The sequence below is a fragment of the Stegodyphus dumicola genome, chromosome 3 (assembly GCF_044657685.1).
Source record: "Stegodyphus dumicola isolate Sdum_Otavi_A_Nest chromosome 3, ASM4465768v1".
Taxonomy (NCBI): domain Eukaryota; kingdom Metazoa; phylum Arthropoda; class Arachnida; order Araneae; family Eresidae; genus Stegodyphus; species Stegodyphus dumicola.
Window position 1 is genome coordinate 185,257,924 of NC_140770.1, and position 27,104 is coordinate 185,285,027.

General features: G+C 34.2%; 1 long non-coding RNA gene across 1 annotated transcript; it reads left to right on the forward strand.

Annotated features, from left to right (window-relative positions):
* The first annotated feature begins 1,319 nt into the window (after positions 1-1,319).
* LOC118191281 (uncharacterized) lies at positions 1,320-26,699 on the forward strand. Its single transcript, XR_004758561.2, has 4 exons — positions 1,320-1,458; positions 14,871-15,055; positions 15,251-15,406; positions 26,253-26,699. It is a non-coding gene; the product is annotated as an uncharacterized LOC118191281 (long non-coding RNA).
* Positions 26,700-27,104: the final 405 nt, after the last annotated feature.

Here is a 27,104-nt window from a genome sequence, read left to right on the forward strand (position 1 = left end):
TCAAATTAAATTAAGGAAGCTAATAAAGTAAAAGAATTATAGTTTGAAGTCTAAATAAATAAATGCCATTTTAACTTTAATTATTTAATACTTGTAAAAATTTTTCTTAAACATTTTAAAATTTTAAAATGCTTTAATATTACTTAAAAATTGCAAATTTGTAAATTGGAATTCATTTAGACTTCAAATTGTAATTCTTTTACTTTATTAGCTTTCTTAATTTAATTTGAAATATAAGAATTTTATTAGGAGTATTCCCCTTTAATTATATATATATATACACATCACTGTAATAGATTGGACCTACTTTTATTACGTAAATGGAATGACACCGGCAGACAGACGTAGCCGTCGTTTAAGTATATAATTTTATTGCCGGATCAAGTTAGAGATGCATAATCTAACTCATTTATCATTATTATGGGCGCAATATTCATTCCATAGTTTTGGAATATTAGCACATTTTATTTTTTTAGACAATGGGCAATACAGAGAAGCTAGCGACGTGTGTTAACAAGAGCGAAATTAAAGCAATCTAACTTAACTAAATCTTATTCGGTGATTGGACAAATGGTGTTAGCATTGCGGCCTAAGGAAAATTTTTATGGTGGAAATAATTTTTGAAGTAGCGCAGTTTACATTTATGTGTTATAAACACTTACTGTTTCAGGACAGAAAGGGAAAGTACACAAATTAAAATGAAGAATAAAAGGGACTATTGCCAATCAAAGTTAGAAGCTTATTATCGTACACACACATACATATATACACACCGAATTTTGGAGGCCTTCTTTTAGTATTCAGCTATCATTTTACCTGCGGAAATATACGGGTACTCATAAAATCCTGTACATGATTGCTATGCCTAGTATTTAAAAAAAATCAATCTAAGTTGTTTTCGATCCGCCTGTATACCCTTTCACCAACTATTGGTAAGCAAACTCAACTAAGATAATTATAACTATTTTATTGCACTAAATTTCACGAATCTAAACCTTTCTTTTCCCTTTATTTATGTTGTCGAATGTTTCTTGTTAGCTCTAAAATTATCTTGGTTAAGATAGTGTATTTTAGGCCTGGTACTCGAAGAATGTTTGTTTTTCACACACTAGTTTCTAAATCGTTTATAACCTTGATAACAGAAATCATTGCTAGCAATTGTAAAGTATGCTTTACTGAAACGAATGCATTTGGTTTTACACGGGAGAATCTTATCATTTCCTATGCATCTGCGAAATAATTACGTAGTGAAAAAAAACAGTAACAAACTCTCAGGCAGAGTTCGGGTTATCTTCCATTATCAGTAAGTCACTCCAAAAAGATAACAAGTATGTACACAAACGTTGCTTCGTTAGAAAATTCGCAATAATAGAAATGGCGATTTTCACCGTTATATTTGGCTAATGAATCCGAATTTAAATAATTAAAAATGAAATTAAAGCTAAAATTTTCGCTTAGGTAAGTACATACAGCAATATTTTAAAATTTTATGTTGTATCATAAATTATAATACGACGCTTAGCTTAAGAGAGCTTCTTCTGACGCATGCGCCGTTCGCGTTTATCCGCGCGGTGAATGATGACGTAACTGTTTATTACGTATGTATGTATATGTATATCATTCTTACTTCTTCGCCCTTTTTTTTTCTCTGCTGTATGCAACTATGTTTAAGTTAATCTCTGTCATTAAAAATGTTCACTGATATTACAATCTATTTAGGCTCATTTATTTCTTCAATGGTTATGGGCCCAGGAACGTTTCAACTGTGCCTAATTAGCAAAATACTTATTTTAAAATGAACATTTTGAAGTTTTCGAGCATTGAACTCTTAAGCCTAATTCAGTGCAAGAACTGTTACGTCTAATCAACGGTAAGAACTGATCAGCGTTCAGTTAAGCCTATTTTTATAGCGCTCAATCTTGTTTTTTTTTTTTTTTTGGCTGTGAGAGACTGTATTACATTATGTCGCATTTGACTACTATAGAAAAGCTCGGAAAAGATAATTTTGACAGTTGGAAATTACAAATAGAAGCAGTATTGATTAAAAACGACCATTGGGATTATGTAACCGGTAAAGTGCTAAAACCTGCTGAAGGAACCGAAGACGAAAAGAAATGGCTCCAAGCTGATCAAAAAGCTCGCGCAGATATAATTTTTGCTATTAATCCTAGTGAACTGTGTCATATAAAGCATTGTGTGACATCAAATGCTGTGTGGAATAAACTCAAAGCCGTATATGAATCGAAAGGACCTGCGAAGAAGGCTACATTATTAAAACAGCTTTTATTTAGAAAAATGGCGGAAAGCGAAACGATGTCTGAACATTTGAATAATTTCTTCGAAATAGTTGATAAGCTTAAACAAATGGAAATTGACATAGCTGATGATTTATTATCGATTCTTCTGCTCTACAGTATTCCAGAAAATTTTGAAAATTTTAGATGCGCCATCGAATCAAGAGATCAGTTACCTAGTCCCGAATCTTTGAAAATCAAAATGTTAGAAGAATGGGAAGCAAGAAAAGGGAAAACGTCTCAAGATTCACAGAATGCATACTATACTGATTATAAAAGAAGAAATCAAGAACAGAAGAAAAATGAAAAATGGAAGGTAAATTCAAACAAAAATTTTCCAGCTGAAAGAAATTTTCGAAACTTGAAGTGTAATTACTGTTCGAAAATTGGGCACAAGGCATCTGAATGCAGAAAGAAAATAGCTGATAGAAAATATGCACAATCAAATAAGGGAAATCAAGGTTCTGTGATGGCTTCTAATTATGAAGAGCAGATTAGTTTAGCAGTAAACAATGCTTATCAGAAGACCTCCTCATGGTGCTTAGATAGTGGCTGTACATCTCACATGTGCAATGACAGAAGGTTATTTTCAGAATTTCACCCTCGAACAAATTCAACCATAAAGTTAGCAGTTGACAAAACATCAAAAATTACAGGAATTGGAACTGTCCTTATCACAGCACCTAACGGAAATAAGACAATTAAACTTACGCTCAAAAATGTGTTATGTGTTCCGGAATTAAAATGTAATTTTCTGTCAACATCTAAAGCTACTGCAAATAATCGTTCAGTGATTTTTACAGAACGGCATGCTAGAATAATAGAACCAAATGGATCTATACTAATGCAGGCTATTCGTCATGGTGATCTTTATTATATACATCCAAGCACTGAAACAGCTGCAATAGCACAGGTAAGTGATTTTGTAAAGTGGCATCTTAAATTAGGTCATTTAAATGAGTCTGATTTGAAAAGACTGAAGTCTGATAACATGGTTAGAAATTTAAATTTTAATAACACTGAATCTCTAAAAGACTGCAAAGTCTGTATCCGAGGTAAACAAACTGTGCAACCTTTTCAAAAAGAATCAAAATTTCAAAGTAATGAATTACTGAACTTGATTCACTCAGATTTGTGTGGACCTATGAGAGTCCCATCCCATGCTGGTTCGCGTTATTTTGTTACTTTCATAGACGACAAATCGCGTTATGTCAAAGGTCAGTTTTCTTAAAACTAAAGATGAAGTGAAAAATGCATTCATTAAATACAAAGCTGCGGTCGAAAATCGTCTAGGAAAGAAAATAAAAATCCTTCGGACTGATAACGGTCTCGAATATCGCGGAGAAGAATTTAATAAATATATTCAAGAATGCGGGATTAAACGAGAATTCTCAGCACCAATGACTCCTCAACAGAATTCGAGAGCTGAACGCATGAACCGCACTTTAACTGAAATGGCCAGATGTTTGTTACAACAAAGTAATCTTCCCCAATCCTTTTGGGCTGAAGCCTTGAACTGTGCTGTTTATATTCGTAATCGTTGCCTGGGAGTAAACAAAACACCTTATGAGTTATTTTTTGGCATCAAGCCAACTGTATCTCACTTCAAAGTATTCGGACAGAAATGTTTTGTACTTAATAAAAGGTCTAAAGGGAAATGCGATCCTCGATCAGAAGAACATATATTTGTAGGATACTCAAATGAATGGAAAGCGTACAGGCTGTGGAATAAAAATTCCAGAAAAATTGTTATAAGCCGAGATGTTAGATTCATTGATGAATTTGAAAACTGTACTAATTATGATAAAGATTTAGAAGTTTTATTTCTCGAAAATATTCCTGATAAAAAGAAGGAAGAACCTCTGAATGTAAAGCAAATATCGGCTGATGAAATAACTGAAGACCCCTCAAATATGGCAGAAGCATCTGCTGAATCATCTGATAATGAAGATTCTGATTCCGAAGCAATACCTGAAATGCAGATTAAAAGGGGGCCAGGTCGTCCAAAGACAGTCAAGACTGGGAAGCCAGGAAGACCAAAAAAGGAGTACCACAATATAAACATAGAAAAGAAAGAAGCACAAATTGCTGAAGAAGATACAAATCCGACATTAGAAGAAGCATTAAATGGAAGTTATGCTGAAGAATGGCATAAGGCTATGCAAAGTGAGTATGAAGCACTTGTTAAAAATGGTGCATGGAAATTAGTAAAGCGACCACACAACAAAAAGGTAATAGGATGTCGCTGGGTTCTTAGAACGAAATATAATGCAGATGGAACAGTTCAAAAGAGAAAAGCTCGATTGGTTGCTAGAGGATTTGCACAGGAACCTGGAATTGATTTTAATGAAACCTTTGCTCCAGTAGCCAGAGCAAGTTCCATAAGAACTGTGATTGCATACAGTGCTGAACAAGACCTTATGTTATATCAACTAGATTTTGTTATGGCTTATGTTAACGGAGATTTAAAAGAAGAAATTTTCATGGAACAAGCTAAAGGTTTTGAAGACCAAAATAATCCTGATTATGTTTATGCTCTGCAAAAGTCTCTTTATGGTTTGAAACAAAGTGGAAGACAGTGGTATGAAAAATTAGACAAAAAACTCAAAAACTTTGGATTACAACCATTACAATCAGATAAGTGTGTATACAGGATGAAAACATCTCAAGGTGAGTTAATTCTAATTTTATATGTTGATGACTTAATAATAGCAACAAATAGCTGTGATTTATATGCTGAACTTAAAGGTTATCTTTCTAAAGAATTTCATGTTAAAGATTTAGGCAAACTTCATTATTGTCTTGGAATAGAATTTAATCAAGATGTAAATAATAATTCTATTAGTTTATCTCAGCAGAAATATGTTGATAATATTCTACGAAGGTTTAATATGCAAGATGCAAAACCAGTAGCAACTCCTTTAGATCCTAGTGTAAAATTAAGTAAAGAAATGTGTCCTTCTGAAACTGAAAAGGAAGAAATGAACAACGCACCTTATCGCCGTCTAATTGGTTCGCTTATGTATCTTTCTGTGTTTACTAGGCCGGATATTGCATATGCCGTCAGTCACCTGAGCCAATTTAATAACAATCCTGGAAAATTACACTGGTTGGCTGCAAAGCGCGTTCTTCGATACTTAAAAGGAACTAAAAATTATTGTTTAAAATTTCGAAAGACTGGAAAAGCACTTATTGGATATACCGATGCCGACTGGGCGTCTGATGTTAATACTAGAAAATCGTATACAGGTTACCTATTCAAGCTAGCTGGAAATCCGATAACATGGGAATCACGAAAGCAACAAACTGTTGCATTATCAAGTACTGAAGCAGAGTACATCAGTCTTTCAGAAAGTGCCAAAGAAGCAGTTTATTTACGTCGTTTTCTTAAAGAATTAAATTTTACTGCTGATTATCCAACCATTATATATTGTGATAATCAAGGTGCACAGAAGCTTATGAAAAATGCTGTTTATCACTCACGCACTAAACACATAGATATTAGACATCATTTCATTCGTGAAATTTATGAAAGAAATGAAATAGACGTTAAATATGTGCCAACAGAGAAAATGCCTGCTGATGTACTGACAAAAACATTGACTGCTTCGAAACATTCTAAGTGCTGTAAATTAATTGGAATAACTATAAATGATTAATGTTTATTTTTTTTTCAGCCGCCAAATGTCGAAAGGAGGATTGTTGTATCATAAATTATAATACGACGTTTAGCTTAAGAAAGCTTCTCCTGACGCATGCGCCGTTAGCGTTTATCCGCGCGGTGAATGATGACGTAACTGTTTATTACGTATGTATGTATATGTATATCATTCTTACTTCTTCGCCCTTTTTTTTCTCTGCTGTATGCAACTATGTTTAAGTTAATCTCTGTCATTAAAAATGTTCATTGATATTACAATCTATTTAGGCTCATTTATTTCTTCACTTTAAGTATGCAATATCAATATTCTTATAAGAAATATAAGAAAATTTCTTGTAAACAAAACAACAACAATATTAGAGAACTGTTGTCATTTAAATCTCTTCTGGTGTATGTCAGCTGCAGAAAGAATTCGAGGAGCAGAAATTTAAAAATATCTCATGTGGACATCACATGACTTCTTCGTACGGCCTATTAAATTAAACATATTTTATGCTGCGTTTCATTTACTTATTTTCTCGAATTTCATTAGAAATATATTTATTATTCAATTAATTTAGTTCTCTTTTCGCGGCAAGGCAAAAGTGTATAAAAACTAAAGGTGTCTTCATTCAAAATCGTAAAATACAGAACATAAAACACCAAATACTGTTAAAAACAGTTTAAAAATAATTTTTATAATTGAAATTAGAGTTTCTAATCAAAAAAAAGCAATTTGGCTAGTGGTAAGGAAGATAGATTATGCGGTGCACAAAACTGAAAATTTATTTTTGGTCGCACTCGAAAAAAAGACACTGTAGTTGATTTTACAAACTGATTTCATTCACAGTTCTACTAAGAGTTTCAAATGTAAAAAATTACGATCTCATTAGGTTTAGCACCATTTAAAATATTTTAAATAGTTGATAATTCTACAATTATTGCATGCATATTAACTAAAAGTATAAAAACCTTAAAAGGACCATTAAAAGCAACATAACTCAATCACTTTTAGAGCAAAAGCGTGCACAATTTACCAACATATAAGGATAAAAAACTGAGATCACCGAGTCGGGTAACAAAATAGGTCCGATTGCAAACCAAAAAGGGACGTGCGCAACTATATATGTTATAGCAGTCTCCTATACAAAATTAACAAGTTCTGAGGCTACTCGTTTTTGAGTTATGCGAGATATATACATACATGCATACATACGTATCTACAGATTTCACGAAAAAAATCTCTTCTGAATCTCTTTTACAATCCGTTTTGAAAAAAAATGAGTCCTTTATTCTATTCTCACGTACAGATGTCATACAAAAACATCGTTCAAATGAATTCGAAAGCAGTCAAAATGGATATTTGAGCTGATATATGATGCCTAAACGTTTTGGCGATTACAATACCTCCTTTACTTCGTACAAATACGTCAAAAAGATTTTAATAAAAACTTTTAAGTTCTGAAAAGTTTTGATGATAAAGAAATACATATAAGAGTACATGTACATAAAAATTCTGATGTCAAATCCGTGTAAAAGTTGAAGATAGTGTAAAATTTGAAAGCCACTAAAAAGTTCTGTTAACTAGTTTCCATAAAAAAAAGGAAATGATAAAAAATGGATAGAAATGTCAATTCTGAATTCTGTACCAAAACATTCTGAGCAATCGACCATACAATAAAACGCAAATATTTCCATATTAAATTTGGCCCACCAGCGGCCGAGCGGTAAAGACGCTGAACACTGGTAGTTCGGTCTGAGGTTCGAATCCCGCGAACGGGCTGGCTGCATGGGCGTTTTCGTGGTTTTCCCCATGTGTAACGTGTATACGAGCCAGTTTCCCTTAGAAAGTCCTCCACGAAAGGCACCCCTCCCTTTAGGCAGATAGCCCTCGTGTGCTTTGCCATAATTAAATACACCAACACCAACACCATATTTAAATTTAACTCCATCCTGAAATGGTTACCCCTATGCGTAAAATCTTAATAAAAATTTTAAAAAATTCCTTATTCGCATCAAAGAACGATATAAATAATGAACGTTTTTTTCACTTACTTTCCTTGTGTTTATACCGAAATACAAAACGATAAGAAGATTTTAGAAGATTGCTCATATCATTGAACTTACGGCGTGTGTTAACATATAAGAACATGTGCATCAGAAACATATTTTTCAAAACAATTTTTTTAATAAATTTTTTAATTGTAGTTAGGTTCATCAGATGGCGATTAGCATTAAAATTCTGAATATATATCTCAGGTTTTGAGTTGATCAAAAATTAACATTTTACTGACCAGTTAAGAAACAACAGTATTCCTAACCTAAAAATGGAAGCAAGCATTGGATTTTATAACATTTGCACAAGATAAGACATCATTGCACAGTGCTTCTCCCTTGCTTTCAATTAGTGGCGAAAATTGAGCAATAAGTCGTCAACATCAGTGCTAATGGTGGTACAGATTTCTTACTTAAAATCCTGTGATATTTGATTTTAAGGCTACCTGAAGTAAGGGGCACATAGATATCATCCAACGGCATTGGATAATGTAAATAAATTATTTATTGGCATAATGTAAATAAATGCTTTTCTGTCAATTCAGATCGAAAGTAATTTTTCAACATGCTCTAGCGTCTGTGATCTTTGTTTGGTAAGCGATTTTCACCCCTTCGCAACGTTAGTCGATTTAATAACGCCTTTGTTTTTAACAATCGTAAACACCATCGTACTCCGTACAGGGTATAAAATACCCAAGTCCTGATACGCCTGCCAATCTATATACGGATTGTATATATGGCACGGAACAATTCAGTGGTATGATTATGTCTCATGCATATTTATCTATTATGAATCACTATGCTTATCTAGTATGTTTATCAATTATCCTTCGTGTCATGTATGTAAACAAATATCAACAAAAGTTTCTATACTTGATGCAACCATTCCTTGTTCCAATGTTCAAACTTTCTGTTTTGAAATAAACTACCGATGCTCTCCTCAACTCCAGAAGGAAGTTGTTCTGGACAGTTGCGGGATCCGGACAATACCTGAATAGTCTGTGTAATCTGCCCGGGTGTTCGGATCCTGCTCTCACCTGTCACGTGCCATCTTCATACTTTGTAACAATCTCTTTTCACCTCCATGGTGATCCTAATAAATTTCTTCGTTACTCTACTCTTGCTATTAACTTTTCTAAAATTCATTTTTAATGAATTTCTAAACAGAATTACGCAAAAATACAAAATCACTTGAAAAATAAATAAATAAATAAATAAAAATCTGAAAGAATGCAGATTTTTATTTACGTCCAAAAGGGATTTTTTTTTTTTTTAACATTTTGTGTGTTACCTTTATTTATTAAATATCACGTTCTTCTCACCTAAACCATAAAACTCAGTTCAAGAGCAATATCGCAAATTAGTTTTAAATTGAGCATATCTTTAGAATTTCCGATCGACAGTCTCAAGAGCTGGAGATAAAAATATTTTTTCTGTACATCGTTGCCATTGCTTGCTTTGAATCCTTGAGTTTGTTAATAAAAAATTCGTTAAAGATTTACAAAATATGAAATTGATAATAAAACAAATTCCAAATTTCAAATTTGGGCTTCCACATGCCCATATTCGCAGGAAGATTACGTCATTCAAAATTCGATGGCTCTATGTACCGTTGTTTCATCACAATACGAGAAATATACAAACATTTATACGGATTTTTCATTATTTAATTTCTTCAAATATAATGCAGTACTCTAACATTTGGTGGGAACAGTTTGAAAAGTAAAACGGACATTTATAGCGAACCAACGCAAAATCGCAAAACGAAAACAATAGTCCTTCAGGGACAAAGTCCCTTTGGACTAATTATATAGTTATAGCGCGGGTTATTTACTGAATAGTAGCAACATGCGAATTGACAGTCATAGGCAATCTCGTAAATCACATGTTTCGAATGAGATATGGACAATGTTTCGAAAGAGGTAAACAAGTGTCATGCGCATAGTCATGGCTCATCGAACTCGAGTCGTATTCCGAACAAATATCGTATCCCACACCAAAACTTTTCTCGTGCAATCATAACATATACGTCCAGTTGAAGGTGTTTCAAAGCGGTCTTATACCGTCTTTTACATCCGTTCTTTTGAGCAATTTGAGTCACTCGTGTCCAGGTGGTCTGAAGGGAGCCTCCAAGTCTTACCGTCTTTTTAAATTCTTTTATGAAGAAAGCGCCGTCTAGCGATTAAAAGTGCAGTTAAAAAATTGCGTAATAAAATTCTTTGGGAAACAAAATCTCCATGATGTTATCCATTTTTGTTCTAATTACATCATTATGCATTTAAAACTAATGGAAGTACAGTTTTATTTCATAATTCTATGGACTTGAGATTTAAAGCAATTAATTTAAGGAATCTAGAATACTGAATAGTCTTCTTTTCTTCTGATCTTCATAACTGTGAACAAAAGTAAAGCTGAGATTAAATATATCGATAGAAGGTCAATAAAGAGAAATGTATGTTGACTCTGTTGTCGTCAATTACATATTCGCATACTTCCGAACAACTATTTCAAACAATTTTCCTGTCAGCTTTATCAGTGAAAGAAAGACATGTGACTGTATTTTCTCCCTCCTTCCAGGATGCCTTCGAAGTGTAACGGTAGTACACTCGGCGCGTATTGGAGTACCGGCGAGGGCAGCGCATGTTTTTCATGTCTGCAACACTACAAATGGCCCTCGAATTAAAAGATGGTGGACAATAATCAATATTTTTCGATTGGGTCCTTTAATCCCCAGTCGCCCTTTAAAAGGAGAAATATATAAAGAATTTCCTCTCTCCTTCCAGTATTCTTTCACGGTGTAACGGTAGCCCACTCTGCTCGTATTCGAGAGGTTCAAGTTCGAGTTCCGGAAAGGGCATTGCACATTTTTCAAGTTTCCTGCTTAAAAAAATCCTAATTACTCTATACCGTTTCCACAAAAAGTTGTAGATTGTTCATTTTCATTTAAGCAACACCGAATTAAAAAACTTGAATGTCATTTATTTGTTGTTAGTCTCTGTGCTTGTAATGGAGAACCAGTTTCCCCTTTGCATGGCAACGCCGTGGTGATTGGCTGTTTTATATCATATGGCAATGCAGTTGTTCTTCCCAAATGTTCTGAATGTGTGATATGACATTTACTTTCCCTGATAACCCCTTTATTGTAATAATAATAATAATTATTATTATAATGATTTTAATTAAAAAAATAGACCCTCAGATTCTTGCCTTAGAATGTTTAATAGTGTTAGGAATAATGTACAGATAACTCCAGAAACAGATATTTGAAGTACATTGTATAATTTTTTTTATTTAAATAATTCTCTTTCATGTGTGATTTTCCAGTTACTTAAATTTCATTCTACGGCTCTACAATAAGAATAGTAGAACAGAATCTTTGAACTTACAGAATCATAGAATGAAACTTGACTAGATTGAAAGGTAAATGATATAATTTTGTAATCATGATTATATAGACATCTAACTTTTTTTCACTTTTTTCTAAAAACCATGATGTTCGATTTTTAGGTTATTTTTCTCGAATAATTCTTAATAAAAATTAAAATGAAGAAATAAAAATAAATCGGAACGTGAAATTAAATTTTTATGTAATCATTTGTTAGCCAAGTTCTTAATATTCAATAAATGATGCTTCGATTCAAAAAGATTGCATGCTTAATGACTAAATGCAAATATGGAGGTTTTCATTTAAGAAAGGAATAAACAGAGCAGATTTTCAGCCTTCAATGATTAGAAATAAGCACACTTTTAATCTTTATTTAGACCTCGCAGGAAAATAAATATCACTAAGGAAAGCTAACTATTCAGTAGCCGAATTAGTTAGCTAAAATTATTAGTCCAAAGGGGCAATTTACACAGAAAGGCCTATTAATTTCGTTTTGGCATTTTGCGTTGGTTCAGTATAAAAGTCTGAATCAATTTTCATATTGTTGCCACCAAATATTAGAACCCTGCAATATATTTAAGGAAATTAAATAATGAAGAATCTGCATGAATGTATGTATGTTTCTTGCAGTGTGAAAAAACATTACCTAGAGACATCAAATTTTGAATAACGTAGTCCTCCACTCGAATATTTGCAAAGCTTTGGAATTTGTTTTATTATCTATTTCATGTATTGTAAAACTTTAACGAGTTTTTGATTAACAAACTCAACGATTTCAATGCGAGCAATGACAACACTGTCCGAAAAAAAAGTAATTTTTATCTCCAGTGCGCGAGACTGTGTATCGGAAATTCTAAAGTTGCTCTTTTTGAATTATTTTGTGATATTGCTGTTGAACTGAATTTTATGGTTTAAGTGCGAAGAACATGATATTTAAAAAATATAGGTAACACATAAAAGGTTTAAAAAAAAAAAAAAAAAAAGCTCCTTGGGGCGCAACATAAAATCTGAGAGTTTTTTTTTTTTTTTTTTTTTTTCTTAGGTAAAATTACTTAAAATATTATTTACTAAGATTTTGGAGCACGTGTACAGTAAAATACTGCTATGCATATTACGGTTTTGAATACGATTTCCTGAAAGATATTTTGAATGTCAGGCAAACAGTAGTATAAACATGCGTAATACAAATTTCTAACTTTAGAAACTGCTAAAATTAGACGTTCATAGCTAACGGAATTCAGTTTTCATATGAAGTAATTTGAAGACTAAAATTGACGATCGTTTTCAATGGGTGAAAGTGATTAATGTCAACTGGAATCGAAATAGATTGAAGCTGAAAATTCTGACAACTAGAATGTTCAGCTTCAATTCTTACTTACAAAACATTTTTTAACACCTCAAGGTTAAAAAAAAAGTGTTATTATTGATTTCTGTTTTCCAATTTCGATAAATTGTGTCTAAATTATTTTAAGTAACATTTTGAATTTTTTAAAATTTCTAAAAATTTTTAAAGCTAGACTTTTCTTTGACAAAATAAAATTATAATTTGAAATTTTTAAATTGCAAGTTTTTTCTTTCTTCTCTCCTTTAGAAGTTCGCAAATGGATAAAACAGCAAATTACTGATTAGAACTCAGATGAATTAAACAGCAACTTGCTGATTGAAACTTTTCTTTTAAAGAAACGCATATAAATTTAAATTTCGCATATTTTTACAATAAGAGTTCATATGATCAAAATTGTCGCAGAATAAAAGCTTATCTTATTTGAGTCATTTTCAAACTACAATCATCTGTTTTTCTTTCAAGAGATATTTCGTCGTGGAAGTGTTTTGAAAATACATGCTGCTTAGCCAAATCTTTACTAGCTTGCCATGAAACTGGACCCCACGCTCTTCAATTAAAGTTCTTAGCTGAAAGAAATTCTGGAAGTTTCTGAAGTTACATCATATGTTTCCCATTGATATCCACATGTTTCTAAAAGTGTGGTAAAAAAATTGTTCCTACCAAGTCTTCTAATGCCGTCTATGTACCTTTTTTTCTTCTTTTCCAAATGGCGAATTTTAACCATACTCTATGAACCTTGTTTTCCTTATTTCATAATATCAAACTTTCATAATCTTTTTTCTTGTTTTATGATATGATTGAAACATTATACGTTACATAATTCTCAAATAATGTTGTTTCAAAAACTCCATTTCGATTCCAGTTGACAATATCATTTGGGACTCATATCTTCAAAGAAGGCAAAGAGTAATCATAAAATTTGGATTTATTCCAGATGTTTTTGTTATATATAAAAGAATCTATAGAATGATATCAAATGCCACTCTCTTCCAAATCGTTAGCAGTACACCACTTTTTAAATGTGCTGAACAAAAATTCCATAAGACAACTCCTTAGAAATCATAGCAGAGAAATACGAGATACCGCCACATTCATACAAGTACAACCTGAGAAAGGAAAATGACATCATATTAAGCAGGAAAAAAGAAGCAAACGAAAAGAAATTTCCTCAGTTCCATACAGATGGTTCCAGCCTAGAAGAGGGTAAAAGCAGCGCAATCAAAATCTACCTGGACCTCCACTCGAACAAGAATTCCACTTAGACCTTAAAAACAGTATATTCCAAGCTGAATCAGAAGCGCTCCTGGAAGCAATAAAATACAGCATCACAAAGTCCCTAAAAGCATCGTTAGTCTTCGCAGACATTCCTCAGCCATGCAAGCTATCGTGAACTCTCACCACAGATCAAAATTAATCCAAGAGATTATAGAAAGAACTTCAAAATCACAAAATCAGCACTTCTTTGTCACTTAGCTGAAAGGACATGCAGAGGCAAAAGCTAATGAGGTGGCTGACATCCTAGCCAAAGAAGCAGCTAGGGGTCAAGATGCACAAAACTTATCAGTGCCCTGGCCTGGCTTGCACCTGAAGACACTCACAACCAACGAATCTAAAACTGATTGGCAGAACCGGTGGGACGAAACTGAACACGGGAAAAGGACTTATCAACTGTTTTTAAAAGTAAGCACTGCACCCAGTTCAGTAACAAGAGAAACAGCGTGGCTCGTATCGGGGCGTGGCCCTTTTCCTACTTTTATGCAAGAAATACCGCTGCTACGGATGAGTGTGTACGTGGAGAAATAGGCAGCACCAAATACTGCTTATTTAAGTACTTCCTCAAGGCTGAAAATCATCTAAAAGTTACGAAATAAATCCTTTCATAAGATATACTACCAGGAACAACCATCTCAGAAAGGAAACACAAACGTAATGAACTTCTTGTCAACAGAACGCTATACAACACAGCCTATGATAGCATAGCAAAGATGTTTCCTGAACAAGACGTGAGGTCGAATGTAATCTCGAATGTCACACCTAATCGCAACAGAGTAAAAATGCAAACAGAACTGGAACTGTCGTCCATAGCATGTAAGTGCAAGAGGCACCGGTTGTGAAAGCATCATTGTAAAATACGTAATTCTTTCTTTCCAGATCTGAAAAACACCTGGCCAAGCGGTAAGAATATTTAATATACACCAGAAGAGGCAGAGCCCGAAGTGTGAAACACACCAAATAACAAGACATTGCAAGCAACGCCTGGCAGGCCTCTTGTGGGCCTTGTGGAGTGGAGTTATCTGGATAATAAGTGCGGCTGGATAATACCCACATTGCCAAAGGTATCCACCATATTTCACCGTGTCCAATAGATTGATTCTTATGTTCTTTTTGAGATAGTTATTTTTATTTATATATTTATTATAACAACCATCAAATTAAAAAGCAATATTTATTTATTTATTACGTTATGATCGTATCTTAAATTTTCCCAATAATGAAGCATTTATGTTCTTGCTTGTCTTTGTATTCAAAAGGTACCTTTCCTTACTCCGTTTGTAGAAAATCGCGGCATTCAGTTGTTTCAAGCAATAAGGAAAGTGTGATGTACCGATTCACCTTAAGAAATGAAGCACCTTCAGAGTGGAATGTTGTTACCATGTTTCCATGTGATGTTCTGAAGTGATATTTAGGTAGGTTATAAATGCAATACTAAAGTTTTCCATCTAAGAATGTCTTTACCACATGATTTTCAATAAAGATTAAACCCGGAGTTTCATGGCATAATGTCTAAAGCACAACATTTCCGTTACCGCTTGCCTTCCCTTATCTTCTGTCCCTTATAGCTCAATATAAAGCTTAATAAAGAATTGAAGAAAGTATATGAGTTTCGAATAGAAACTTTACTGAGTAAATCAGAGGGAAAATGACATATAACTGAAGTTACGCGCCGTGTAAATTACATATTTGATTATTAACATAAATAAAAGAGAATTGGGACAAATAGGAATCCACTTATATACGTAAGAATGAATAAATAAGATGCGTTTAAAAGGCGCATCATTCTATTTAACACCGCATGCTTCTGTAAAATATTCTGCTATGTATAAATAAAATTTTGATTGTTAATTTAAATAAGAAAGATCCGGGAGACAGCTGAAACGACGCATGACAACGTTTGAGCCAACTGCCCAAAAGCGTCAGTACTATTCTGTAAACAACCCGAGCTAGAACTCTGAATTTTAAAGCAGTTTTGTGCTTTTTCGCGTAAATCTATTAGCAATGAGTTTTAGGAGAGTTAACAAGAAGTGTCAAGCAACGAAGAAATTTGTCAGGATCACCATGATGGTCAAAAAAGAGATTCTTAAACCGTATGAAAATGGCATGCTTATGCGGAACTAGGCGGTTGCATTCCGTACCGAGTGCAGTGGTATCTATGAGTGTGAAAATCAAAGACGCTATTAAATTAATTAACATTGCAAAGGGGGGCGAAATCCCTTACCAAACAAAGCTCAGAGCCTTTAGCGCATGTTAAAAAATAGCTTTTGATCTGGATAGTAGAAAAACATTTGTGTACAGTATATATTTCACACATTGCATTTGTATTTTAGTACTAAACAATGTTGTAATAATACATAATATTGCGTGGGTAAAGGTTCGCAATGGATTGAATACACACAGAACCGATGAGAACTTGATAAAATTTATTTTTAAAAGACTTTACGGTTTCGAACTTTCCACAGAAGTACTCGTACAGCCCCTTCCTCAACCACTTCAAACTACTAATAATGTTAAACCCAATGGTATGTATCCAAAGAGCAAAACTCCCACGGAGATCTCTTAACCCTCCGGTCTCAGCTTTAAACTAAAAACTAGATTCTAATTTCCCCTAGTTGCCACGAATAACGTGCTAAGTGCATGTTGTTTTCCGGCTGTCTTAATGTAGTTTCCTTGACGGACGCTTGAAGTAGAGCAATTACTTGGTCGATTTGTCCAGAACAGCTGGGAAGGATGGAGGAGCGTGACCATTGTCACATGTGCTGAACTAAAAACTGAGACTGTCCAGTCTTATAGAGTTTTCCTCAGCCGCCGGGAAATTTCCAGTACTTTCCATTTCTCGAAATTACTGAAAGACATATACGGATTAAAGTTACATATAAGGGCAGCATTCGATTATAGTTACACCAGGGGCATAGCTAGAGAGGGACAAAGAGGAACACCTGTCCCCGGGCGCAGCATCCAGAGAGGCGCCGAAATGATATTACGAACTTTTAGAATGAAATGTTTTCCATTCTTGGTAAACAAGAAGGGTGCAAGAGCTGCAGCCGTCCTGGGGTGCTGAAAACTGTAGCTACAACTCTGAGTCACATATAGGGACCAATTACAGTTTTCAGTTACATAACCAATTACTGTTACAGAGGGACACAACATAAATGTCATCAAATGGTCGCCAAGTTTGGCGACACTTGCCGATTTCTTTCGAAATTTTGTGACAAAAATTATTCGCCAAGACCGTTGCCAGCTTGGCGATATCTCCCTAATTTCACGAGATAGTCATTTACCGCAGTGTTAACCCTTTCGCCGTTTTCTCCTGTCCGCGAAAATTTCCTCCCCCTAGCGGGTCGTCTGTTTTTCGTAGCGTGTAATGTTGCTTTCTCTGTACATCATGACTCTCCATACATGACTTTCGTAGTGGATGAATGTCAACGAATATTAAGTAAAATTATAAGGAAATAAAGCATAATGAAAAAATAATAATATATCTGCTTATTTCTAACAGCAGGATAATTTGATAACATCTGATCCAGGCGGTCCCCTCCTCCCATTTTTTTTGTTGTAATCTTTTAAAATTATTGGTTTTTTTAAAGTTCTTTTCCGTGTTCCAACATCAATCATCGCGTTATTATGGACTGTATTCATCAAACGTATATCCTTCTTGTCTTTCCAATTCACAGCCTCATTTTTTTCTCTTTTTCTGCTGAGTAGACGTTGAAGCCATCTCTCACTGTCTTGTATATTATGTAAAATGGCGCGAATATTCATAAAACCCGGGGCAAATTCAATTAGAAATAGAATGCCTGATTAGTGCTACCCTCTAGGAGGTATAATGTAGAAGAGTGCTTGAGGCGCGTTACGGCTGCCCTGCGGAAGTTTCATGTGAACGCGCTAAACGCGTTACGGAAGACGAAGAGGTTAAATAGATTTGCCCCTGTAATCGTATATTTCTGGCAGAGCTTTGCTTTTTCGATGCACTCCATGTTACATTACACGAAAGATACTACAATTTTACATATAATTTCACTAAAATTATTTACATATATACAAATTTGTAATAATAAGAATGAGAATTTTTTATAAGAACGGATTAATTATTTTTCCTTTATTTCTTATTGGAAAAGTTCTTTGGTTCACGTCCGATCTGCTATACTTCCAAGGATCTGGAACGGAGTAATGACGTATACCGAGACACTACTTTAATTGTATGTTAAAGTTTCAATTCTTGAATACCTAGAAATCGTGTAGTTATACATCATTCTTGAGAACAAGACTTTAAAGATACTTATAAAGCACATTTCTAATGATCACTATTACTGCTGATATTGACGTTATATCAGAGAACATGAATTATTTAAAATATCATATTGAATTGCTCATACTTGCTGTAGTCCTCATGTTTCTATCAAAATATCCTCTATTTCCCAAAGAGTATAGTAAAACGAGAAAGAAGCATATGTTTTATGAAATATTTTCTGCTATAACACCATTGCAAAATAAACATCTGAAGGTAATATTGTTACACCTGTTTCTGAAACACAGTTTTGTACATGTGTATGCTTATTTCTTTAACACGTGTCTTTTGAGGACCGACTTGGTTATTCACATTGCGAAAAGCTAGAAAAGTGAGACAGCTACTGAATCAGCATTTTGATAAGGATTCGAAGCTTTCTCATCTTAGTAAAAGATGTAAACTATAGATCATATTTCTATCAAATATGGGACTATCGTTTAGAATTTTTAACGGCTTTACATTAAATGAAGAGTAATCAAGAAAAGTTAAAATAGAGTTCTACGCTACATTTCTTATCACATTTTCTGCTTTTATAGTAAATTTGATGTCTGCTAATAACATGTAGCGAAATTACTTGAATAATTCAATTGAAATTTAAATGATGCAGAAAGCTGAAATAATTTCCAATAAAAAATTGTGTATTTCATAGAGTCATTATGTTATCGATTGAGGACACGTGAAAATGTGCAATGTCCCCGCAGGGAATTCGAACTCTGGACCTCTCGACAACGCGTCGACCGTGCTTCCAGTTACACCGCAAAGGCACGCGGAAAGTAGAGAGAAACTATTTTTTGAAAAAAATTCTTCAAATTTATGTGGTGCCTAATTTTTTATCCTAATTTCATGCTTCAGTGCATTTAATTTCAAATGAAAATTAAGAAATTAGCTTTTCACGTATATATTTTACGCCACATGATTTCTGTGAAGGTAAGATGCATAATAACTTTGTGGACAAAAATATATATTATAATCAAATGAAAACAAAACAAAAACAAAAGTCAAAACATATAAAACGAAAACGAAATATCGTACAACGAGCAGAAAAGTAGTTAATAAGATTTAAATTTATAGCAGGAATTAAAATTTGGAGCATTTTTACAGTAGCTGTAGTGTACATGCCGCCCTGATCGGCATAGCCGTTAGCGATGCTGGTTGTTGTATTTTGGGGCCGAGCTGCAGTCTCGGAGAAGGTTTGGATATTTGTTACTACTATTTAGTGTTTCTTTGTTGTCAGGAGACTCACCAATGGTCGAGTGATTTGGACCGACTTGGGTTTGAGACTATGCGAGAGTTCTGGCTACAATTCAATTTTCTTTAAAAGATCCTCCACGAAGATATCCCTTCCTTTAGGCGGATAGCCCTCGTGTGCTTTTACTTACTCAAATAACGTAACATAACGTAACCTTTGTGGCCCGAGAGTACTTAAGCTACACGGCGAGATGAAAGTCCTCGCTTCTGAAGGGCCCTTCGATCTGTCCTCCTGGAGAAGGGGGCAGGATTTTCCTTCAAAGTTGGAGCGGAGCTGGGAGATATCGTACTGCCACCGACATGATGACCAAAGCAATGACAAATGCAATCCTACGCTTCTCGATCCGATAAACTTCGTGCTCTGATGTTACTGTCAGACAAGTGAGATATGTCGTTAAAAAATTCTGACCTCAACACACCCAAAGGCACACTCTTGTGTTAGGAGATTATAAGAATTCTGTTGTCATTCCTGTCTTTCCATCAATTAGCTATAAAATTGCACGTATTTTGCAGAAATTTAACTTTCAGGCCGTTCATTCTCCTATAATTCCGAGTTCCATACTCAAGGACCCCATTCCGGATTTGAATTCCTGAGGTATTTACAGGATTCCTTGCCAGTGTGGTTTAATTTACATTGGTCATACTAAGAGAGCCTTAAAATTTTGCGTTAAGGAACATGAGGCATATGTTAGAAAAAAGGAAACACAGAAGTCTTCTGTTGCCCAACATTGCTGGTCCGAAAATCACACTTTCAGTTTTTCGGCAGCCAAAATTATTTAAAAAGCATCTTCCATTGGTGAATTAGACTTTCTAGAAGCGTTTCACATTCAAAAAAAAAAAATCTTTCTGTTCTAGTTAACGACCCTAATTCCAATCTAGCTTTGCCTTCAGCTTTTAAGGAAATTATGTTTTAGTTCTCGTTTCATCAATAGATAGCACCAGTAGCTTAACTCCTGTCTTGCCATTCCTATCTTATCTTATCTAATCACTATATCTTATATTGTTCATTTGCGCTTTGGCAGCTGAGGAGGATGGTAAGAGAATCCCGTGAAAAATTACAAATATAACACTAATTTCTGTTGTTTGACTTTTAAATTAATACTATATAGGTATGTCGAATAAAATTTGATAGAACACTAAACAACGGTATTAGTTGTTGATAAAATAAAATTTTAAGGTACCCAAAATTTAAATCATGATAATGCGAAGAATTGCCTTGCATCTTCTTGGAAAGTTTGAGTAACTCAGGTTTGTATGTTGTTTTTAATTCTAAGCTTGATTCCAGTTTCTCATCAATAAGACGACTTCTCAATTTAGTCTTGATGAGGTTCATGCTTGAAAATGATTGTTTGCATGAATATGTAGACTCGAATAAGGAAAGAACAGCAAACTCTAATTTTTTCAGCTGATTATATGAGTCATGAATACTATTCTATGTGTTAAAAATCAACATTTCTTCTCCAGCAGGTCCCTTTTGCTGTGAACTAAGCTCACATCTATTTTTTTCCAGCCTTTCTAAAGCAGAGCTAAGGCGTTCAGATTTTGAATTTCATTATTCTTTGTTTTTTAAATCCAGAAATTGGACTTCAAAGTTGCCAGGGTCAATATTAAAGGAGCAAAATTTAATTTTGTTACAGAGTACTAAGAGGTTTTTTAACAAAGGCTAACGTCGCTTTGTTTCTGAATTTCTGCAACTTGCTGAGAAAAACTTCTTTCATATTAAAAACTGTTGTTTTGAAACAGCAAATGTCAATATCAGAATTATTTTCTTGGCGATGTTTCAAGATGCTTGCAAAGTGAGTTAAAGTTTCTCTTTCAAAATCTTCAGCAAAAAGAGATAATTTGATTAAAAATGATATAACTTCTTCAAACATCGAAAAAATTGTATTTTCTTTTCCCTGTAGATTTTGATTAAGCTGATTTAGATGAGACGTAACGTCTGCCATGAAATAAAATTTTTGGATTCACTGATCGTTCGTTAGTTCTGGATAATAAATACCCTTTTCAAGGAGAAATTCTTTAATTTCGGTTAATAAGGACGCGAGGCGTTTCGAAACATTTCCTCTTCATAACCAACGTACTTTGTTATGCTACAGAAGATCTGCGTACTCATCTTCCATTTCAATTAAAAATTCTTTAAAATGGCGATGATTAAGAGTTTTACCCAGGGCTAAAGAAAGAGAGCCCTGAGTTTTACCTATAATGGAGTTGATAATCTTAATTACCAATTTCATAATTTTGCACATTTTTTCTCGAAATGTCTGCGCACAAAGTGCCTCTTGATGGATGATACAATGGTAAAGAAGTAGCTCGTGATTAATAAATGGGCCATTGTATTGAAATCACTAAAATGGCCCATTTATCAATACATCATCAAAAATCTTACTAGATTCAGTACTGTTGGCAACCGCCGTCGATTCCCCTAGCGCATGCGCATGATAAGCAAGTTCTCTGCTGCGTAATACTTATACTTAGTATGGAGTTAGTCTAAGTCAATGGTGAGTATAGCATGTAAGAGAGAAGTGCAAAGCGCTGTATAATATCATGTTTCTACTCTGCTGTTCAACGTCTTCGTAGTTCAAATAAATGTTTGTCATGTATATAGAAGACGTCATTTTATTCTTCGTAGGTTATGGGCCCAGATAGCGCTTAACTGTGCAGTGCAACTACCATTGTTAAATTCTTTCGGCAAGCCAAGCTGCGTCGATTGAAATGAAAATGGCGACGACTAATACAGTGCCAATTGAAAAGCTAAACAAGGACAACTTTGATACGTGGAAGTTGCAAATGGAAGCAATACTGATTAAAAATGATCATTGGGACTGTGTAACTGGGAAAATTCCGAAACCAGAACCTGGTGATGAAGAATTTGCTAAATGGAAAACTACTGACCAAAAAGCACGAGCGGATATAATCCTATCCATCTTACCCAGTGAACTTCCACAAGTAAAGAATTGTGTAGCATCTCACGAACTGTGGCGTAAATTGCATTCTATTTACGAATCGAAGGGACCAGCTAGAAAGGCCACAATTCTAAAAAACTTGCTTTTTACAAAAATGAGTGATTCTAAACAAATGACTGTTCATCTAAATGATTTTTTCATGCTTGTGGACAAACTTAAAGAAATGGAAATAAACATTGCGGATGATTTGCTTACAATATTGCTTTTATATAGCATACCGGACTCTTATGAAAGCTTTCGAATAGCAATCGAATCTCGTGATGAACTGCCTTCTCCAGAAATGCTGAAAATTAAACTGTTGGAAGAAGCTAACGCTCTCAAAAATAAAGATTCGTTGTTTTCTGAACAACACGCGTTCTATTCGAAAGATCGGAAGTATACTCAACGACCGGTTCCTAAACCGAAAGCAGATAAGTCTGCAAACCGAAGACAGTATCCAGTTAACTACAGATGCAACTTCTGCCATATCATGGGCATAGAGCATCGGAATGTAGGAAGAAAAATAAAGAAACTAAAAGCAAACGCCTCAGTGAAACTGCGATGTCTACAGAAATTCGGAATTCCTTGGAGCGAGAAAAAGCCGTAGCATGCACTAATAGTAATTCTAAAGACATTTTTTGTCTGGATAGTGGTGCAACATCGCATATGTGTAACAGCAAGGAACTGTTTCAAGAAATTCACGAGGTAGGTGATACTTATGTTAAATTAGCTACTGATAAAATAGTTAAAGTTATTGGAAAAGGAACTGTTAAATTTAAAGTTCGCATAGGTTCTAAAACTGAAAATATCAAACTCAAAAATGAATTGTGTGTACCTGATTTGAAAAATAATTTCAGTGTCTAAAGTAACTGAAAATAATCTTTCAGTAATTTTCAAAGAAAAATGTGCTCAAATATAATTAATTATAATAACGAAATAGTAATTTTAGGTAAACGCGAAAATGATCTTTATTTTGTCATGCCAATATTTGAATCTGTATCAATTGCTAAAGAAATAGATCAGTGGCATATAAGATTTGGCCATTTAAATGAAAACGATCTTAAAAAACTTCAAATAAATGACATGGTTAGAGGTCTTTCTTTTTCTCAAAATGACTCTCTTTCTACTTGTAAGGTATGCATTCAGGGTAAACAAACCGCAACCCCTCTTCCCAAAGAATCTGAATATAGAAGTACTGAAATGTTGAATCTAATTCATTCTGATTTGTGTGGTCCCATGAGAACTGAATCAATCGGTGGATCATTTTATTTCGCAACATTTATTGATGATAAATCTCAATATGTTCGTGTTTATTTTCTGAAATCTAAGGATGAGGTTAAAGAAGCTTTCAGAAATTTTAAAGCATCTTTTGAAAATAAACTTAACTCTAAAATCAGAATCCTGCGAACCGATAACGGACTAGAATATTTAGGGAAAGACTTTAATAAATTTCTTAATGATGCGGGAATAAAACACGAAATGAGCACTCCTTACACGCCAGCCCAGAATGGCGTCGCCGAAAGATTAAATCGCACTTTGGTTTCAATGGCGCGATGTTTGTTATTGCAATCCAATCTGCCTCAGAAATTCTGGGCCGAAGCCGTTAATACGGCTGCTTACATTCGAAATCGCTGCCCAACGCGAGGTTTCAAAAACGAAATAAAAACACCTTACGAAGTGATGTTTGGCAGAGTACCTGCTGTCTCTCACTTCAGAACCTTTGGCCAAAAAGCATTTTCGCTAAATAAAAGGCCAGGAATAGGCAAATTTGATATTCGATCTAAAGAATGTATTTTTATTGGCTATTCTGATGAATCAAAAGCGTATACACTTTGGGATTTCGAGGCATGTAAAGTGATAATAAGCAGAGATGTAAAATTTATTAATGAATTTGAAAACTGCTGTAGTTATGACTCAGAGCAAGAAATAAATCTGCCTTTCGCTCCGGAGGAAAAAATTATAAATAAAACATGTTGTGAAAAATCATCACCTCTGGACGGTAGCGAGTCGCCACTTGGCTCTGAATCTGAAAAGGAAAGCGGTAATGATTTAGATAGTGAATCAATGCTTCCTATCCTGATTAAAAGGAGGCCTGGTCGACCCAAGAAAATAAAAACAGGTTTGCCAGGAAGGCCTAAAAAGGAATATCACTATACAGTTGTAAATAAAAATGAACAAACTCAAAATGCTGTTGAGGAAAGCATTAATCCTACGGTGCAAGAAGCATTAAATGGACCATATGCTGAAAATTGGCATAATGCCATGCTTTTAGAATATAACTCGCTTGTTCAGGAAAAGGCTTGGGAATTAGTAAAAAGACCTGAAACCAAGAAAGTTATTGGCAGTAAATGGGTTCTTAAATTAAAATATAATCACGACGGCACTATCGAAAAATACAAAGCTAGGCTAGTTGCTAAAGGGTGCGCTCAAATCCCTGGTCTCGATTTCACTGAAAACTTTTCCCCTGTTGCTAGATTAAGTTCCATAAGAACAGTTTTAGCCTACGCAGTAGAACACAATCTCAAAGGTTACCAATTAGATTTTGTAATGGCCTATGTAAATGGAAATTTAGATGAAGAAATCTACATGGAAATTCCCGAAGGTTTTCGGGATGAAACTAATTCAGATAAAGTGTGTCTTTTAAAGAGATCATTATACGGTCTTAAACAGTCAGGACGTCAGTGGTACAAAAAGTTGGATGAAAAATTTAAATCTATGAAATTTAAATCTCTTAATTCAGATAATTGTGTTTATATTAAAAAGACGCCTAACAGTGAAACTATTATAATCGTTTATGTAGACGATCTTATCGTTTTTACCGATTCTAAGCAAACGTATGAAACAATTCGCAATAGTTTAGCTTCTGCTTTCAAAATGAAAGACTTGGGGAAGTTACATTATTGCTTAGGCATAGAATTTTACCAAAATGAGAATTCAATTAAAATTTCTCAAAAGAAATACATTGATGATATTTTAAATCGGTATAACATGCAAAATGCTAAATCTGTGTCTTCATCTATAGATAACAGCAAAAAATTATCAAAAGAAATGAGTCCTAAAAGCGAAAATGAAATCGCTGACATGAAAAATGTTCCATTTAGAAATCTGATCGGATCATTAATGTACCTTTCAGTAGCTACTAGGCCAGATATCACATACGCCGTGAATTTCTTAAGTCAATTTAACAACAATCCGGGAAAAGAACATTGGCATGCTGCGAAAAGAATACTTCGATATCTAAAGGGAACCCAAGATCAAGGACTAATTTATACGAAAACAGGAAAACCACTCATCGCCTTTGTGGATGCAGACTGGGCATCAAATGTCGATGATAGAAAATCTTACACCGGTTTTGTATATATATTAAGTGGTTCAGCTATAACCTGGGAATCACGAAAACAACGCACTGTAGCTCTATCTTCAACGGAGGCGGAATATATGGCTCTGTCTGAGGCCGCCAAAGAAACTGTCTACCTACGTCGTTTCCTGAAGGAGCTGGGTTACAACATAGAACACCCAACAACAATATACTGCAACAATCAAGGAGCTCAGAAAATTACAAAGAACTCTGTGTTTCACTCCCGTACAAAGCACATAGACATTCGCCATCATTTTGTGCGTGAAGTGTATGAACGCGGTGAATTAGATGTGAAGTACATACCTACCAGTGAAATGGGAGCTGATGTGTTAACCAAACCCCTGACTCCTGTTAAACATCAAAACTGTTGTACAATTGTAGGATTGAATACTGTTTAATATGTATTTTGTTTTACTTTTCAGGAATAGGAGAATCAACGTCGAAAGGGGGTATGTTGGCAACCGCCGTCGATTCCCCTAGCGCATGCACATGATAAGCAAGTTCTCTGCTGCGTAATACTTATACTTAGTATGGAGTTAGCCAAAGTCAATGGTGAGTATTGCATGTAAGAGAGAAGTGCAAAGCGCTGTGTAATATCATGTTTCTACTCTGCTGTTCAACGTCTTCGTAGTTCAAATAAATGTTTGTCATGTATATAGAAGACGTCATTTTATTCTTCAAGTACAATGGTAGTTTTAACTTGATACACCAAATAACGTTAAAATGAAATTTCGTGTCAAAATATCTGGGTTTTTAAACTTGAAACATTTCCAAGTTGAAGTTTTGTATGCAACCCAAAACATCGTCTATGTATTACATGCTGCCTAATTTCAATCGCTAGGAAAATTTTTGTTTCAGATACTGGAAAAAACTTCAAATTTGAAAAGACGAAAAGGCTAAAATACTGATATTTTGAAACTAAACTTCATTTTTACGTTATTTGGTTCAGAGCTTAAATTGCGGCGGAGCCCGGCTGCGGTACTTCTTAGTTTTGGCAACATATTCTAATTCTAGTCGGAGCGCACCGGAGCATTAAACAAGAAGGCTCCGACACTTTTTCATGTAACGGAACAATTATTGTAGTAGAAATTTGTTATAAAAAATTTTATTTTTAGCAATAAAATTATATAAAAAATCGCGTATAAAATTTTAATTTATCTCTTTACATTTTATTTAATTTCAATTATTTTAATAATTAATAAAAAAATTAATCGTGAGTTAATTAAATAATAATTAATAAGTTAAACAATAATAAATAAATATTAATTATTAAT